The sequence below is a fragment of the Canis lupus genome, chromosome 27 (assembly GCF_003254725.2).
Source record: "Canis lupus dingo isolate Sandy chromosome 27, ASM325472v2, whole genome shotgun sequence".
NCBI lineage: Eukaryota > Metazoa > Chordata > Mammalia > Carnivora > Canidae > Canis > Canis lupus.
Genome location: NC_064269.1, coordinates 34,459,893 through 34,475,950, shown reverse-complemented (window position 1 = coordinate 34,475,950; position 16,058 = coordinate 34,459,893). Strand labels below are relative to the sequence as shown.

General features: G+C 42.1%; 1 long non-coding RNA gene across 9 annotated transcripts in view; it reads right to left on the bottom strand.

Annotated features, from left to right (window-relative positions):
- LOC125753831 (uncharacterized) overlaps positions 1-16,058 on the bottom strand; it is a 67,364-nt gene that overhangs the window by 36,567 nt on the left and 14,739 nt on the right. For 3 of the 9 annotated variants that reach the window (XR_007406471.1, XR_007406473.1, XR_007406478.1), the window contains exon 1: positions 6,239-6,382. The exons of the other annotated variants lie outside the window; for them this stretch is intronic. This is a non-coding gene — a long non-coding RNA (uncharacterized LOC125753831). Of the gene's footprint in view, positions 1-6,238; positions 6,383-16,058 lie in introns of those variants that run through there. 9 annotated transcript variants of the gene reach the window in all.

The window sequence follows — 16,058 nt, the reverse complement described above, 5'->3', positions numbered from 1 at the left end:
ATTCCTTGATCAGGATACATGAAGCATGAAAGATGCTAATGACCCATCTGAAGTTATGACTTGGCCATTGACAGGCCACTGTTTCCTTTCTTTCTTCTTGCTTTCTTTCTCTCTCTTTCTTTCTTTTGCTTGCCTTCTTTTTATGGAAGAGTTTATAAATATCAGGTTGGGTCTTAAAGTATCATCCAACCAAATAAGACGGGCACCAAAGCATTCACTCTACCCAGGGCTCACAATTCTCAGGACGGTTTCACACCATCATGTTGGCTAGGAGATGGCCAACCTCTGGAGGGTCCCGCTCTCCATGATCATGATATCAGAAAAGGGACTGACCTTTCATCGGCTGGCTCCTTCATAGGATCCAAACACAGGCATTGAGAACTAATTGTTATTGGATACACTCATTTCTTATACTGAAGTTCCTGTGCCTCCAGGAAGAGAATTTTTGGTGGAGCCAGGTCTCTATAAGTAGGACAAAATAACTGCTAAATGAGTCACCACTGATTTCAAAACCAAACTGGACTTCTTATCTATGAGAGACATGATCAGGATGGCTTTTCCTTCACCTTTCTCCAAGGGCTAAAGTCTAATAATATTCTGTGGAAAAATTCCTGGTCTATGTAACTTGGTCTAATCTCCCAAACAGATACTTATGCTCCTTTTTCCATACTTTCTCAAGATAAGACTATCACAAACAGAACTTAAATCTCACACACACTGGAAAGGTGGCAGGTGAGGATGCATAAGAGGACAAAAGGGTCCCAATGCAACTTACTGGCTTTAATTACAGGAGAACATGCTCTGGAGGAGTCAACTCACCTCTCCCTCATGAGAGGATGGAGCACTTGATGTCTTGCAGCTGAATATGTGATTACATTACATGAGAGCACATGAAAAGAATAAATCCAAATAATGGCATAAAAGAAAATAAAGCAATATTAACAAAAAAATCTGAGAAATTAGAGCTGATGAGCAGCAACACACCAATAACTAAAACAGACTCCTTTCCAAAATCAGGAATCATCGCATAAGTAACATAGGTCTACTTGTTTAAAAAAATTTTTTAAAGTTGAGGGAATCAGAACTTAGTTATTTTCTTAAACTCTAGAATTAGGTCAAGGACTCTGGCTCTACTTTTTAATGATGTCCACTAAAGTGTGTGTGTGCGCGAGCATGTCTCTGTGTGTAACAGCATTGACAGTACAAGCAAATAGGCCAAGGCAGAAATTCAGAATTCTAAGACCTATCTGAGATAAGTCAATCTTCTGTCATTCTTTTCATTTAGGAAATAATAATTAATTTAATGAAAATACAGCAAAAGTATTAAGATATATCCTATTTTTAAAAATTGTAACATTTTTAGGGGCACCTGGGTGGCTCAATTGGTTAAATACCTGCCTTCAGCTCAGGTTGTGGTCCTGGCATCCTGGGATCGAGCCCCAAGTTGGGCTCCCTACTCAGGCCCTCCCCACCTTGCTTGTACTCTTTCTCACAAATAAATAAATAAATTCTTTTTTAAAAAAAACTATAACATTTTTAACAATCACATATATTCTAGATTATTCAACTATGGAATTTATTATGCTTACCATGATATTATTTTATAAGGTTTATCTAATATCTACCCCCAAAATGTGTACTATTACTCCCATTTTTGCAGAGGGGGAGTTAAGAGGTTACATGGCCAGGATTCAAACCCACATCTTTCTGACTCCAATAGTCTTGGTCAATTATACACTGTTGCTTCTTTCCAAAGTATTTCAATCTGGTTTAGAAAACCCCAGCCCAGGGGTACCTGGATGGCTCAGATGGTTAAGCGGCTAACTCTTGGTTTCTAGTCAGGTCAGGCAGGGTTTCAGGGTGGTGAGATAGAGCTCCATGTCAGGCTCTGCCCTTAGCATGGAGTCTCCTAGGTATCCTCTCCCTCCCCTTCTGCTCATCTTCTCTCACCCCCCACTACCCACCCCCCTGCTCAAATAAATAAATTTAAAAAATATTTTAAAAACAAAGAAAAAGAGAGGCACCTGGGTGACTCAGTGGTTGAGCATCTGTCTTTGGCTCAAGTCATGGTCCCAGGGTCCTGGGATCGAGTCTCACATTGGACTCTGTACAGGAAGCTGCTTCTCCCTCTGTCAATGTCCCTGTCTCTTTGTATCTCCCATGAATAAATAAATAATATCTTAAAAAGCAAGAAAGAAAGAGAGAGAAAAGAAAGAGAAAAGAAAAGAAGAAAGGAAAAGAAAAGAAAAGAAAAAAAGAAAAGAAAAGGAAAGGAAAGGAAAAGGAAAGGAAAGGAAAAGGAAAGGAAAGGAAAGGAAAGGAAAGGAAAGGAAAGGAAAGGAAAGGAAAGGAAAGGAAAGGAAAGGAAAGGAAAGGAAAGGAAAAGGAAAGGAAAGGAAGGAAAGGAAAATAAAGGAAAGGAAAGGAAGGAAGGAAAGTAAAGGAAAGAAAAGAAAAGAAAAGAGAAGAAAAGAAAAGAAAAGAAAAGAAAAGAAAAGAAAAGAAAAGAAAAGAAAAGAAAAGAAAAAAAGAAAGAAAAATCCAGCCCATTAGGGCTCAGGGAAGAATCTAAGATTCCACATGACTCATGGCCTCATGAAGAAGGGAGGACTTTTCTCTTACCTGGGGCTCCCAAAGAAGAACCTCACCAGCCTGATGCTGACTACAAGACTACACTGACTGCAATGCTGTCAGGCCCACTTGCAACTGCTGGAGGAATCCTGGTCCTGCTCCCATTCTGAATATACTCCAGCCTAACCATCTACCTTCAGCCTCTAGTATTCCCTCATGGCTTCCTGAATGGCCAGCCTTTTCCATAGTATTTGCCTCTTGTTCAAAGCATCCTTGTTACTCTTTAAGGAGAATCTACCTTGCTTCTGTTCTGACATCCTCATCTCGGTTTCCCATCCTAATGTTCCCTTTCCCTGGGTTGCTTTGACAAGTTAGCAGCAATTCCAACCCAAATTAACTGCCCCCACCTGCATTAAGTCTTTATGTTCACAAGTAACATCCACCAAACTCCCACTTCACCCTCCCAAGGTCCATGCTGGCTCATTCTGGGTGCTGGGTTAAGATCATAATCCAACTTGTTTCCTGTCTGTCTCCAACATCCAAGAAGTTTTGTAATGATGCAATAAAACAAATGAGAAATTATAGCCTTATGATTAAAGTTTAATGTCTATTTATTAAAGAGCTATGAGAGTATTCAGATTAAAACAATAATGAAATGTAAAATAAAAACAATAAAGATGAATAATAAAATCAACAGATATTACCCTAACATCAATAAGCAAGCAATTGTAACAAAAAAATAAATAAAATGAGATCATATAAAAGGCAATAATTCACTAAGAGGAAGAGAAGGGGTACATTCAAGTAGAAGTAATGATAAGTAATAAGCTCTTGGATCATTTGATAATCCAATTAATGAGGAAAAGTGAATCATAGGAATATACTGAGAATACATTTAAATTTCTTGCTGATTTGACACAGGATACTGGCATGGATGATGATGACATAAAATTAATAATGTACCAGAAAAATGAGGACATGGATGTGATCAATTCAAAGAGTATCTAAGATGGAAACTTACAAGAAAATCTCAAATGCCCTGAAATCTTCCAGCTCCTATATGAAAGAAACATGATAGTGATTTGCCAATTTCAGCAATGCTAAACATTTTCTTGGCTTTACTAATCACAAGTTGTGAAGCTGGAAGAAATTTTTCTAAGTGATCAGTAATAAAAATAAATTCTTTCATTAACTGTGCTAGATAAAAGACCAAATAATCTTCCTGTTTACTCTGTAGAAAATATCACAAAACTGTTGTTAGGTGAAAACACAGGATATATAGCAAAAATAAATGTTTAAATAGAATTATAAAGGCAAGAGTTACTAAAAATATTTTGATGATTTCTATTCTCATTCTAAACAAATATTCACTTTTCATTCTTTTTTTTTTTTTTTAATTTTTATTTATTTATGATAGTCACAGAGAGAGAGAGAGGCAGAGACACAGGCAGAGGGAGAAGCAGGCTCCATGCACCGGGAGCCCGACGTGGGATTCGATCCCGGGTCTCCAGGATCACGCCCTGGGCCAAAGGCAGGCGCCAAACCACTGCGCCACCCAGGGATCCCCTCACTTTTCATTCTTAATTTTGCATTCTTTTACTCAAAATTTACTCCAAAAATAGTCAAAGTTTCAGCCCTGCAAACCCTGGATCCATCCTCACAGTGGGATCTTGGGTTTGTCCCTCCCTCCCTCTTACTTGAACTCAGGGCCAACCTTCTTTCTGACAGACAGAGCATGGCCAGGACAGAACCAGAGCATGGTAGAATGGAAATTCTACCAGAAAGTCATATGGATTTGTTCACTAACAGCTATAGAGCCCGTGAAATACAGAGTACTCAGATTCCAGGGACTGCTGTGCTCACCACATCACCTGTGAACTCCACAGGTATAAAAGCTAGAGAGAACTTATTCAACTTTTTTTTAATTATTCAGTTTTTTCAGATGTAAATATTCTGCTGGCACATGTTAGCAGAGTAAACACAGGGCTTCCCTTCCTGCCTATTGAAAACGCAGGTGAACTCACAAACTTGGGGCAGGTCTGGCAATCTTCTCAGTCTAATGTGGAGGATGTTATTTATTTGGACTATGGTCTCCTTTGTAAGAAAAAGCTCTTCGTGCCTTGAATAAGCATTTGTTGGTACATTAGACAAACTAAAACCAACCAAAACTAAAATTGTTTTACTACAGAAATTGTTATCCTTTTATTTCATTATTTCCTTGGTTCTTATTTACCTGGGGTTAGAACTCAAGGAATTGTCTATAATATTTAATCAAATTTAAAATGCAAAGCTTTAACCCAAAACTTTAGTTCTAATTTCTCTGTTCCATCAATGTGTTTTTAACATCAATCCAATTATATTCAGCAAACCCTGGTTGAGAGCCTGCCAGTGGGATGTTCTGTGGGACACTGTGCTGGGCACTGGGAGATACAGAGATGAGGACTACAGATGCTCTCCACAAACATGTGTCAAGGTGAGAAATGCTGCTCTCGTGATAAGATCAAACTGTTGAGAAAATAGAGAGGAAGGAGCAATTAATCCTGCCTGCACCAACTGGGAAAAGAAAAGTGGTTTAAAAGTGTGGTTTGTGGCTCCCATGGGCTCCAGAGAAGTCACTGGGTGTCTGCTGGGACAGCAGAGGGTCAAGGAACCGGGCTCTAGAACTCCCATTATTGCTTTAACCAAAGTACATCTCCTTGCATCTGTCTTATCGGTTGGAAATCTGCACTCAACTTCTTTGACAAAAATCTTCTGCTTTTAAAAAATAATTCTTTGGGAGGTGGGTCGGGGGATAGGGTAACTGGGTGACAGGGATTAAGGAGAGAACGTGATGAAATGAACACTGGGTGTTATACTATATGTTGGCAAATTGAATTTAAATAACATTTTAAAAATAAATAAATAGGGCTCCCTGGGTGGCTCAGGAGTTTGGCACCTGCCTTTGGCCCAGGGCGCGATCCTGGAGTCCCGGGATCGAGTCCCACGTCAAGCTCCCGGCATGGAGCCTGCTTCTCCTTCCTCCTGTGTCTCTCCCTCTCTCTTTCTATGTCTGTCATAAATAAATAAATAAATCTTTTTAAAAAATAAAAATAAAAATAAATAAATAAAAATAATTCTTTTAGGGGTACCTGGGTGGCTCAGTCAGTTGAGCGTCCATTCTTGGTTTTGGCTCAGGGTCCTGGGATCATAGCCCACAACAGGCTCTGTGCTCAGCAAGGAGTCTACCTGAAGATTCTCTCTCTCCCTCTGCCCCTTACCGGACTTGCGTTCTCTCGCTCTCTCTCTCTCAAATAAATAAGTAAATCTTTAAAAAATAATAATAGTAAAACTAAAATTTAAATTTAAAGTACAATGAAAAAATAATTCTTTTAAACTACTAAATAAGATGTTATTTGATCTGAGATTTGAAGGTTATAGAATTTATCCAAGTAGAGGTCAATCCTGTGGCTTTAGCTCCCTTCAGATGTTAAAATTTCCAAACCTACATAGTTAATCCTAAACTTTCTCCTAATTCTAGTATTCTCCTTTTTTGATTCATCCTCTCTTCTCAATATCACATTTGAGAACTTTTGATGGCTCCGCATTGCCTACTAGACAAAGTTCAAAGTATGAAATCCTTCCTAATCAGGTCCCAAATGTCTTCCAAAATTAATTTTCCTCCACTTACCCAAAGATACTGTCGAGAGGCAATCTCCATAGGTCTCTCACATTTCTGCACTTCTTACAAACAGAAGGACTAGCAAATTTTGTTTCAGGTATCTTTTCAAGAATGTGTAGAGAGCAGCTTTGGAAAACAGAGGTAGAGATTGCCTCCGAATGGAGAGAAAGTTTGTTTGCTTTTCAGTACAATAAAGACAATTATCTCCCTCCAGGACAAAGGTTGGGCAATTGGCTTGCAGTCCATTATTAAAGACTGGAGTTTCCTAAACTTGGATTTCCTCATCTGTGACACAAACTCACCAGGTGTAACTTCCATCTGGGGCACTCTACATTGCCAAGTGGGACTTGGGAAAAAAAAAAAAAAGGAAAGCCAGTGCAACAATGAAGCTCATGATTGTTGTTCTGGGAGGAATAAAATCCTTGATCTCTGACTCAGGAATCTCATGTCTTTTGCCAGCATCCATGTTACTCTGGCTGGTAGCTGGTAGCTTACAGGCAATATAAAATCTCAGACCCTTCACAGTTCTTGAAAGGCCCCCATATCAGTTAGAATAAACTAAGTTATCATACAGTAGCAAGTGGCCCACAAATCCCAGTGGCTTACAACAGAGGTTTGTCTCTTGCTCATCCTTATGTCCCTAGCAGATCACTGGTGGCTCGGCCTCCATTGTCAACAGTAAGCCTCATATTAGGACACAGTCTGAGAAAGCATCTACTCTCTGGAACATTGTAAATGGTCAAAGAAAAAGAGAATGTAGCAAAGAAGGCAATTAACTTTTAAATCTTCCACCCAGAAGTAACAGACATCCCTCTGCTTACTTCCATTGGCCACATCTAAACCTAAGCCTGGTGGAAAGTGCAAAGCTACCACACGGAAAAGGAAAGAAAGGTGGGATATTGCAAAATACACCTAATGATTCCTAAAGCATCCTGGTTCCATCCACAACAGATGACTGGTCTTTATACAAATCTGTATCACTCTTCTGGGCCTGGGTATTTGCATATGCAATGTCTTCTTCCCAAAATGTGCTGATTCTCCCTGCTTCCTCACCCCTTCCCACACCTCATATTATCTGGAAAACTATTTTCAACACCCAGCTCAAATAGTACCTCATTTCTGAAGCTTTCTCTGACCACTCCTCACCCAGAAAAATATCTTGCTTCCTTGGGTTCCTTCCATAAACCAAGATTTCTTGAGGATAGTGGATAGGTCTGAGATTTTTATTTACCTTTGTGCAAACCTAACATAATTTCAATTAAAATTTTTCTGAGGATTTCCAATCCTTGAGATTAAAAACAAAACCAAAATCCTTAACACCCCCACAGAGCCCACACAGTCTGCCCATCCCCAGCTGCTTATAACATACTCTCTATTACTCTCCACTTTCAGTCCCACATCTTTGCCTCTGCCTGAAACCCCTTGCCTCATTTAATTAACCCCTCTTCATCCCCCCAGATCTGAGCAGAAGTACGGCTTCCTTGAGGAAGTCTTCCCCCAATGTAGGTCAACTCTACCCATTATCTGTTCTCATAGCACTATGGGCTTCTTCATAGCACTCAGCATAAACTGGCAACTAACAGTGATTTGTATCACTATCTTACTGTGTTTCTCTCCACATTCAAACTTAAGATGTAAATTCATGAGGGCATGAATCCTATTCAGATTTGCCCACCATCAGATCTCTGGTATTTGGTATATTGTCTACCACATAGTAAGACTCAATAAATTACAGAGTGAGTGAATCAATGAATGAATGAATATAAGATACTCAATGTATGTGTGATAGATTGAAAAACTCCAAGTAGAAGGGACAACAATAAAAAACAGACAAAAGCATATATGGTCTGCAGAACAAGTTTTCTTACAAATGACAAGAACAGCAGGAGTGGCAAACTAAACGTCACATGAATCTTCCAACAAACATTTCATCTCAATTGAGAATCTGAATTGTGAAAGATCAACACAGTAGATCCTCAATTTTCAGGGGAACTTAAGGATAAAATCTCATTATTCTTCAACCATTATCTCTGATGCTTTAAACAAGCAGAAACCCCCCAAGCCTGTTATTATCATCATCATTTCACATATATTTGGTGATTTACCATTTACAAAGCATCTTCCCTTATGCTGTCATATTTAACATTAAGTGACCCTAATAACCAAGATTAAAGTCATAGGAGCTGACTGACATCTTTGCCAAACTTTCCAATATATCTGTGGAATAACAGGATGGCAGGTAGGGCAGGAAAGAAGTCCAAGAAAAGCAAGAAAAGTGGAGGGCAGAGGCACAGAGAGGGAGATCAGAAGATAGAGAATCAAAGGAAGTGGTCACAGGAGGAAGGGTTTAGTCTATACTGAGTATGTGTGTCCCTGCAAAATTCTTATATTGAAATCCTACCCCCCAAGGTGATGGTATTGAGAGGTGGGGCCTTTGAAAGGTAATTAGGTCCTGAGGGTGGAACCATCATGAATGGGATTAACATTTCGTAAAAGGGATCCCAGAGAGCTCTGTTTTTCCCTCTGTGAGGACACAGAAAGGAGTCGTCCGCAGTTTGTAACCTAGAAGACAGTCCTTGTCAGAGCCCAACCATCCTGGCACCCCAGTCCTGGGCTTCCAGCCTCCAGAGCTGTGAGAAATAAATAAATAGTCATTAAGCCACCCAGTCTACAGTCATTTGTTACAGCAGCCCAAACTGACTAAAAGCAGGGAAGAGAGGGTGACATCAAGGGGCTGTAGGAAGTGGAGACACATAATCATGTGCATTAAAAAATGAATGGCAGTCTTTAAAGGTGAAGAGTTTCTGGGAGAGTGAAGACAAAGAGTCTAGAGGGAGCCTGGATCACAAAGGATGTTTTTAGGTATTTCTGTCATTAAAAGTTCTCTTATATGGGTCAATGGGAGTCAGAAGATTTCACTTAAAGGAGAAAATGGAGATGAGGTCATAAGTCACAGAAAAATGGAAAGTGGTTATTATCATTTGTCAGTATCTGGAGTTGGTCTAGCTGAGACATTGAGCATCTCGAATGTGTGTTGGGTGGCAAGGGGTGAGGGAGACATGTTACATCAGAATCTGAATAGGCTGGCAAGCTATGAAGAATTCAGTAAATACCCTATTCTTTTCATTGAGCTACATACCCTCCCCTGATGCTTCCAGGAGCTCTGAGCCACCCATGGGAGACTTGAGTAGGCCCCAGAGCTGCCAACAGAGGCCTATCCAGTCCTGGCTAACTTCTAGTACTCTATGTGAGCAGCTGGCAGGGCTAATCCTCCTCACTTGCACAGGGAACCTCCCACAGGGCCAGCCCAGGGAATAGCACCACCATCTATTCCATTGCCCTTGACAAAAACCTGGAAGTTATCCTTGCTCATTGTCGCACTTTACTCCCCACATTGAAATGATTCTGTGTTGAAATGTCTCCCAAATCTACCCACCTCTTGCTATCCCCATAACCACTAATGTAGTTTAGGAAGCTCTCACTGAAGCATATTCTAACTTCCTTCCTACCTCCGTCTGGTTACCTTCCTACCTGGTGTTCACACAATCAGATTCTGGTACTCACACAACCACAGCTGATTCACCTGTCTGGTTCTGTGCAAAATGGATCACAGTCCCTTCTCTCATTATAACTCTTCATTAACTCCCTCTCTCCCTCAGGATAAAGTCCAAAGTTCTTAATATTGCCTTCGATACCTTTCATGTTCTGGTGCTGGCCTCATCTCTGGCTTTATCACTGGGCTTCCTACCAGGCTTTTTCCAGCCATGTTGAACTACTTGCAATCCCACATGAGTGTCTTGTTCTTTTTCACCCCTGGACCTGGAAAATGCTTCTCACTCTCCCTGGAAATCCTCATATCCTCCCCTGCCCTCCCCTCAGCCCCTTGGTCCAGAGTCTCCTGCTTAATTCCTGCTCTTGAAGTCTGAGCTGTGAGGCTTCCTACTTCACAAAGTCTCCCCAGCACTTTCTAGGCTGGGGAAGGGCCCCTGCCTACATACTCCCATAGCAACTTGTGTTTGCCAAAATCAGGGCATATAGTGCTTGTTGATTTAACTTATCCATACCTCCAACTAGATCAGTGGTTGTTTAATCTGCACATAGAATCACCAAGGAACCTTATAAAAAAATGTGAGAGTGCCCATTAAACAAGAGGCTCTTCAGGTGGGTCTGCACACTGGTGTTCTGTAAGTTCCTGCTTATGATTCTAGCTGGTGGCCAGAGATGAGCACCACTGAGTAGACTAATTCCTTGAGCTCAGAGAACATGTCAGACTGGTGCCCTGCACAGAAAATGATGTGCAGTATTTGTTACCTGAACACATCTCATGCCACACAGCAGCTTATTTCTCTGCATGGAGGACAGTAGACATTTGGAAGGACATGTTTATTTTCAGAGCTCTTTAGGTTTCATTACCTCTTCACAGCAAATGCCAAGATGGATAAACTGAGGCTCCCAGAGGCTGTGAGGGGTCCTCGCTTCAATGCCTTCCAGAAAAATGCAGAGCAAAAATGCAAGTGACTCCAGTCAGTTCCCTGGCGGATAATGTGCAGCCGACCAACTTTGCTGCCCCCTGGAACAGAACTCACCCACTCTACCACCCTGCCTCCTAGTGTTGATGGAGATGCATTTGTAGGAGGGCAGCAGAGAGCAAGAGAATTTTGCACCCAGTGACTCTCTTCAGAAAAACAAGATCATGCTAGTTTTTAGTAAGAGAAGGAAGGGACCTGGGGAATTTTATCAGAGAATTCAGGCCCTGATTAATAGGGGGATACAGCCGTGTTTGCCAGCAATGCACTGACTGGATCCCTCCCACCCCAACCAGGGCGTCCAGGGTTAGATGCCTCAGCCTCCTGATTCTCTCTGGCCAGTGGGTGTGGTGGAGCCTGGGCAAGAAGGCGGAGCTTGGGGCTTCCTAGTAAATGGCTTTGGCAACCCACAGTGGGAGCTGGCTGGCTATAGCACTTAGCACCTGCAGGCCTGGAGCGTGTAAGGACCATGAATCCAGTACCACCCAGCAGTGTGGGTGCTTCCTGTCGTCGTGGCTGCTGGCATTCATGCTCTTCCAAGGAGTCCCCTTAGCAGCTGCACTGAAAACCCCTCATCGCAAAAGGGCGACAAGAAATGGAGAAGAACCCAGTGACCGAGGGAAACTACAAGTGAAACCAAATGTCATTTCTCTCACTGTGGTTTGTGGTGTTCAACACTCTTGCTTTGCTGATTGTCTCGAAAGGGGTTAATGACCCTTTGCGGACTGTCCTCCACTTAGCACCACCGGACAGGGGCTTTGTTGAAAGTCTCACCTTGACTGAGTGGCCCCAGGCCCAGCCTCACCCTGGGCTGATGCTGCGGTTCCAACGCCTGGGACCTGGGGCATCCACACTCATTTCCTGCCTGCTGTCCCCACATGCAACGGCTCGTGGAAAAGAGGAACCTGTTGCTTCCCAGAATCCTTTTCGTAGCTGGCAACGTTTGGATCCCCATCCTCTGGCAGCAAGGCTGTGACTCTTCGGCCATGCCTGCTTCATTGTCAGCAAAGCCGAGGCCGAGGGGGAAGTGAGCCACCAACCACCAAGGCAATCAGAAAAAGAGATGGTGTGCCTTTAAGATGAAGGTGGTGGGCAACCATCCATCTTCCCTAAACACAGACTTGCCTTGTTCTTCCATTTCTGGCTGAGTGATAAAAACGTTAAATGTCATTTCCTGTATCAGTGGTTAACCACTAGATGCTGGATCAGAGATTTACCAGAAGTGCTGAAGTTAAGGAAAAAAAAAAAAAAAAACCCTGCTGTTTTCAATAACCCCTTTTTTGCACCCTGTGGGAACTAGTTAACCTTTGGGAGGTGCAGGGAGGAGAGGGGTGCCATGGGGGCTGCTGGATTTCAGCTGAGCAATAAATTTAGGGTTCGATTTGCCAAAGATTTTCTTATGCTTCATACAGGAAGTGAAGAGAGGCAAAATTTCCCCATTCTGCATCCCTCCCCAGTGAGTGTGTGTGTAAATGCAGGGAAGGCAGGAGAAGACAGACAAAAATCTGATGCCCACCATCGTCTCAGGATACCCACAGTCACTTTGTCTTCTTACCTAACATTTTCATAGAAAACTGTGGCTCTGCCTATCTTGTTTCCCCATCTTCCTGCAGCAGTACGTGGCCTCTCGTGCTGGGGAGCATACCGGGGGCAGCAATGCTCCCAGGAAGCTCCTGCATCTGAGCTGCTGTGGTCTGAGGGATGGAGAGCCCAGCCTGACCTTTTGCTCTGTCTTCTTGGATTTCTCCATGCAATTTCTCCATTCGGTTAGGTGCTCAGGAAAGTAGAGTAGGGGAGGCTTGGCTCAGCCCCCCAGAGAGGTGACAGGACCAACTTGCAGCCCAGCCATAGCTTTGCTCGAAGCCCCTCTGGTCTGCCCTGTGTGTTTTTGCCCTGGGGTGACCTCAATCCCCATCCCTACAACACACAAAGCCACCCTGGATCCTCCCTGCTGCCTCCCAGACCCCATGCACCTCTTTCAGGGCAGATAAGACTTAAGAGCTACGCTGTGTTCCAGCAATTGCATTGCCTACCCAAGGCTGCTAAGAATGTTCTGTGCACACACCAAGCACTCTTGCACTTCAAGTACATCTAGGATGACGTACAGTCCCGATTTGCCTGGGACTAAAAGGACTCGTAGTCGGCAGGACTTTGGTTATTAAAACTGGGAAAGTCCCTGGCAGACTGGAATAAAGTGGTAACCCAGTTAGAAGCATGTGACAGGTAAATACTCCTTCTGCTTCAAAACTGAAGCTAAAGTTTAGAAAGGATGCAGCCAGGTCACATTGAAGAGGGCTTGTCGCAGTATAAGCATCCCCTTGGGGAGAAAGGAAATCATCACTGCTCTCTTACTTCTCCAGGCATATATCAGAAGCCATCCTCTCCTAAATCAGCAGTTAGCACTGGAAATCTGAAGCCAAAGAATTAGGAGGGAAAAAATATATTCCATCAATTGTCTCATAGTTCTATGAAGCATGAGATAGGTGGCCACCACCCTGGTGCTGACTATCCAGTTGATGGGCTGCCAGACTGGGGCATGCCCAGGACTCACGCATGGATGGGCTGCCTCCAGGTGACAACAATCAGCTGGCCTGGTTTGACACTGACAGTGTAAATCATCCTTTAGTAACAATACAAACCGATCTGGGGAGTGACTCAAGAAGTGAAGAATGCACAAGAATAGATCACAAGATATGGAATTTATCAAACTCTAGCCTTGCTTGTTAAATTTATTTTTTTTAAATATCTGTATTGGTACTGACTTTGCTTGCTTTGAAGTAGTTCTTTAATTTTTTTTTTTTTTTGCAGTGACTGTTAGTTTTTTAAATCTCTCATAGTGTTAAGTTATAGCAAATACTGCTACAGCAATTTCTAATTTTTAAGACTTGAGTAATGGTGTAGAACACTAATTCATAATCACTCTAATTGTAATCTGAATAAAGTGTAACATTGTGTAGCCTTTTTCTATAAAATAGACAAATAGAAATGATCCAATTATTCTCCTTTTTAATATGCTTAAAATAAGCTGGTGGATCTATTTCATGTTTTTGGTCAAAAACTTTATTTAGAAGAAAAAAAAACTTTATTTGGGATGGATTTCTCCTCATGGTCCTGGGTAATAGCACCAAAAGCCACCCAGGTGCCCAAAATAGAAAATCTAGAGTGTTGAACAACTTCTCACTCTCCTTCAGTCCTCCTCTCCATTTTTTCAACAAGCCCTGACTTTCCTGCCCCTATGATCTCTCCCCTGTGCTCCCATTACTCCAGCCTGAGCTTAGCTTCCCCAAGGCCCTCAGCTAATGCATCCATCCCCTCTGACCTCACTTCCATCTGCCCCCATCCTATCAGATAACATCTCACCTTTTTAAAAATTAAATTCCAGAAACAAGTATTGGGAATGATCAGAAAGCTGTCATCGGTGTCACCTATCTAGATTTCATATGACTTTGGACAACAGTTCCCATGGGTACCTTTTTGAATGAGGTAATCTGGAGATGTCTTGTTGACTGAGAAAATCCCTCCCCCACCCCACCCCCCACCTCAGGCCCGACATTTCCAGGCAAAGCTGAGCACTTCCTCCCAACGTCCTGGTTCATGTTGCCCTTTGGCCCTCATCATATGGCTATGATTATTGGCTTGCATTTCCATCTTTCCTACTAGCTGTGAATCCCTCGTGTCTTATTTATCTGTTTCCCCAGGGTCGATCCCAGATTAGATAGATAATAGCCATTAAGTAAGCACACAAATGAGATGGTATTGAGGTAAGAAGAGGAAATACTGGCTGGGTGCTATGATACTCTGATGGGTCTGTAGCCATTTGAACACATAAAATTCAAAGGTCATTGACTATGCTTAGATCAACCTGATAGTCTGTTAAAGGATCAAAAGTCTCTGCCCCAGGGCTGAATCTTAATCAACATTTTTGTAAACGATCTGGATAAAGATGTAAAAGACACATAAAACAGATTTGCAGAAAAACCAAAGCTAGGAGGTATCACTAATATGTAGAATCTTAGAATTAATGTTGCAAAATTATCTCGGGCTACCAGATCAATAGACCAAAGCTAAGAAGATAAAAATTCACACTAATAGATGTAAATGCTATTTTACACCACTCACTCAGACCGAGGGAAATCTGGTTTAGCAGTAGTTCAAATGGAAAAGTTCTAGCAATTCTCAGTCTTTGAGCTAAGCAGAGAATCCAGAGACTATCCAATATAGATGATCTCAAGCTTTTTTTCAAATAATAGAACATTTTCATTGATGAGAATTTTACACAGGGGCCAAGTGAAGACATTTTGGGACTGCTTTGTAGAGGAGGCAAAAGGTCTAATGAGTCAGCAACCCCTCCCAGCAATTCACCTCACCTAATAAAGACCCAAAGGCATCTTCCCAAACCCCTGAGGCTCTTCTGAGTATTGTTTGAAAAGATCTGATTCAATCTCTTTGCTTTACCGAGTCTATACAACTAATTAGTGTCAGGAGTCCCTCAATCCTTTAACCAGCTTTATTTTTGTTTGTTTTATTTGGGTTGTTTTGATTTATAGTTTGTATCTCCCCCCCCCCCCCCCCCGCACTGTATTATACCTTTGACCATTTGCTCCCTCACTGGGGTGCAGTTGTCTGCGTTGTTCACTGTTGTACCACCTGGTGCATGGTACGCGATGGAAGCTCAATAAATATTTATCAGGAAAATAAATGGAAGAACTGGAAAAGAATACTGTCTTGACTCCCAACCCAGTATTGCTTGGAAATTTCAGTAGTGAGGCTGTCTCAAACAATGCAAGCCAAGCTCACAGTAGCCTGCATTAGAAGAAGATTATTGTCCTAATAGGGATGAAATGGCTCCATTGTACCCTGCATTGTTCAAGCCATATCTCAAATATTATGTTCAGTTCTGGAAACTACATTAAAGAAAAATAGAAAGGAAAGCAAATGTGGCCAGAGTGGGATATAAATCCTACTTGTGAGGGCTAACTTTGTGCCAGACATATTACACATTTATCTCATTTAATCAACATGATTGTGCTGTAAAATAGTACATTCTTTCTCTATCTAGACACAGAAAATTTAAGTAATTCTCCAAAGTCACATAGCTAAATGCCCCGAATTCCAACCTCTGGCAAAGCTCGTGTTCCTTCTGCAACACCAAGATGCCTCTTAGAAAGGGTCCCCAAGGCGGCAAGCAGAGTGTCAGGGATCATGACAAATAACATGTTCAGCTGGACAAGTCCAGGCCTGTGTGACAGGCTGGGTCAGGGATGAGGAGAACATGACAGAAGGCATCAAAGAAAGAGTACTGA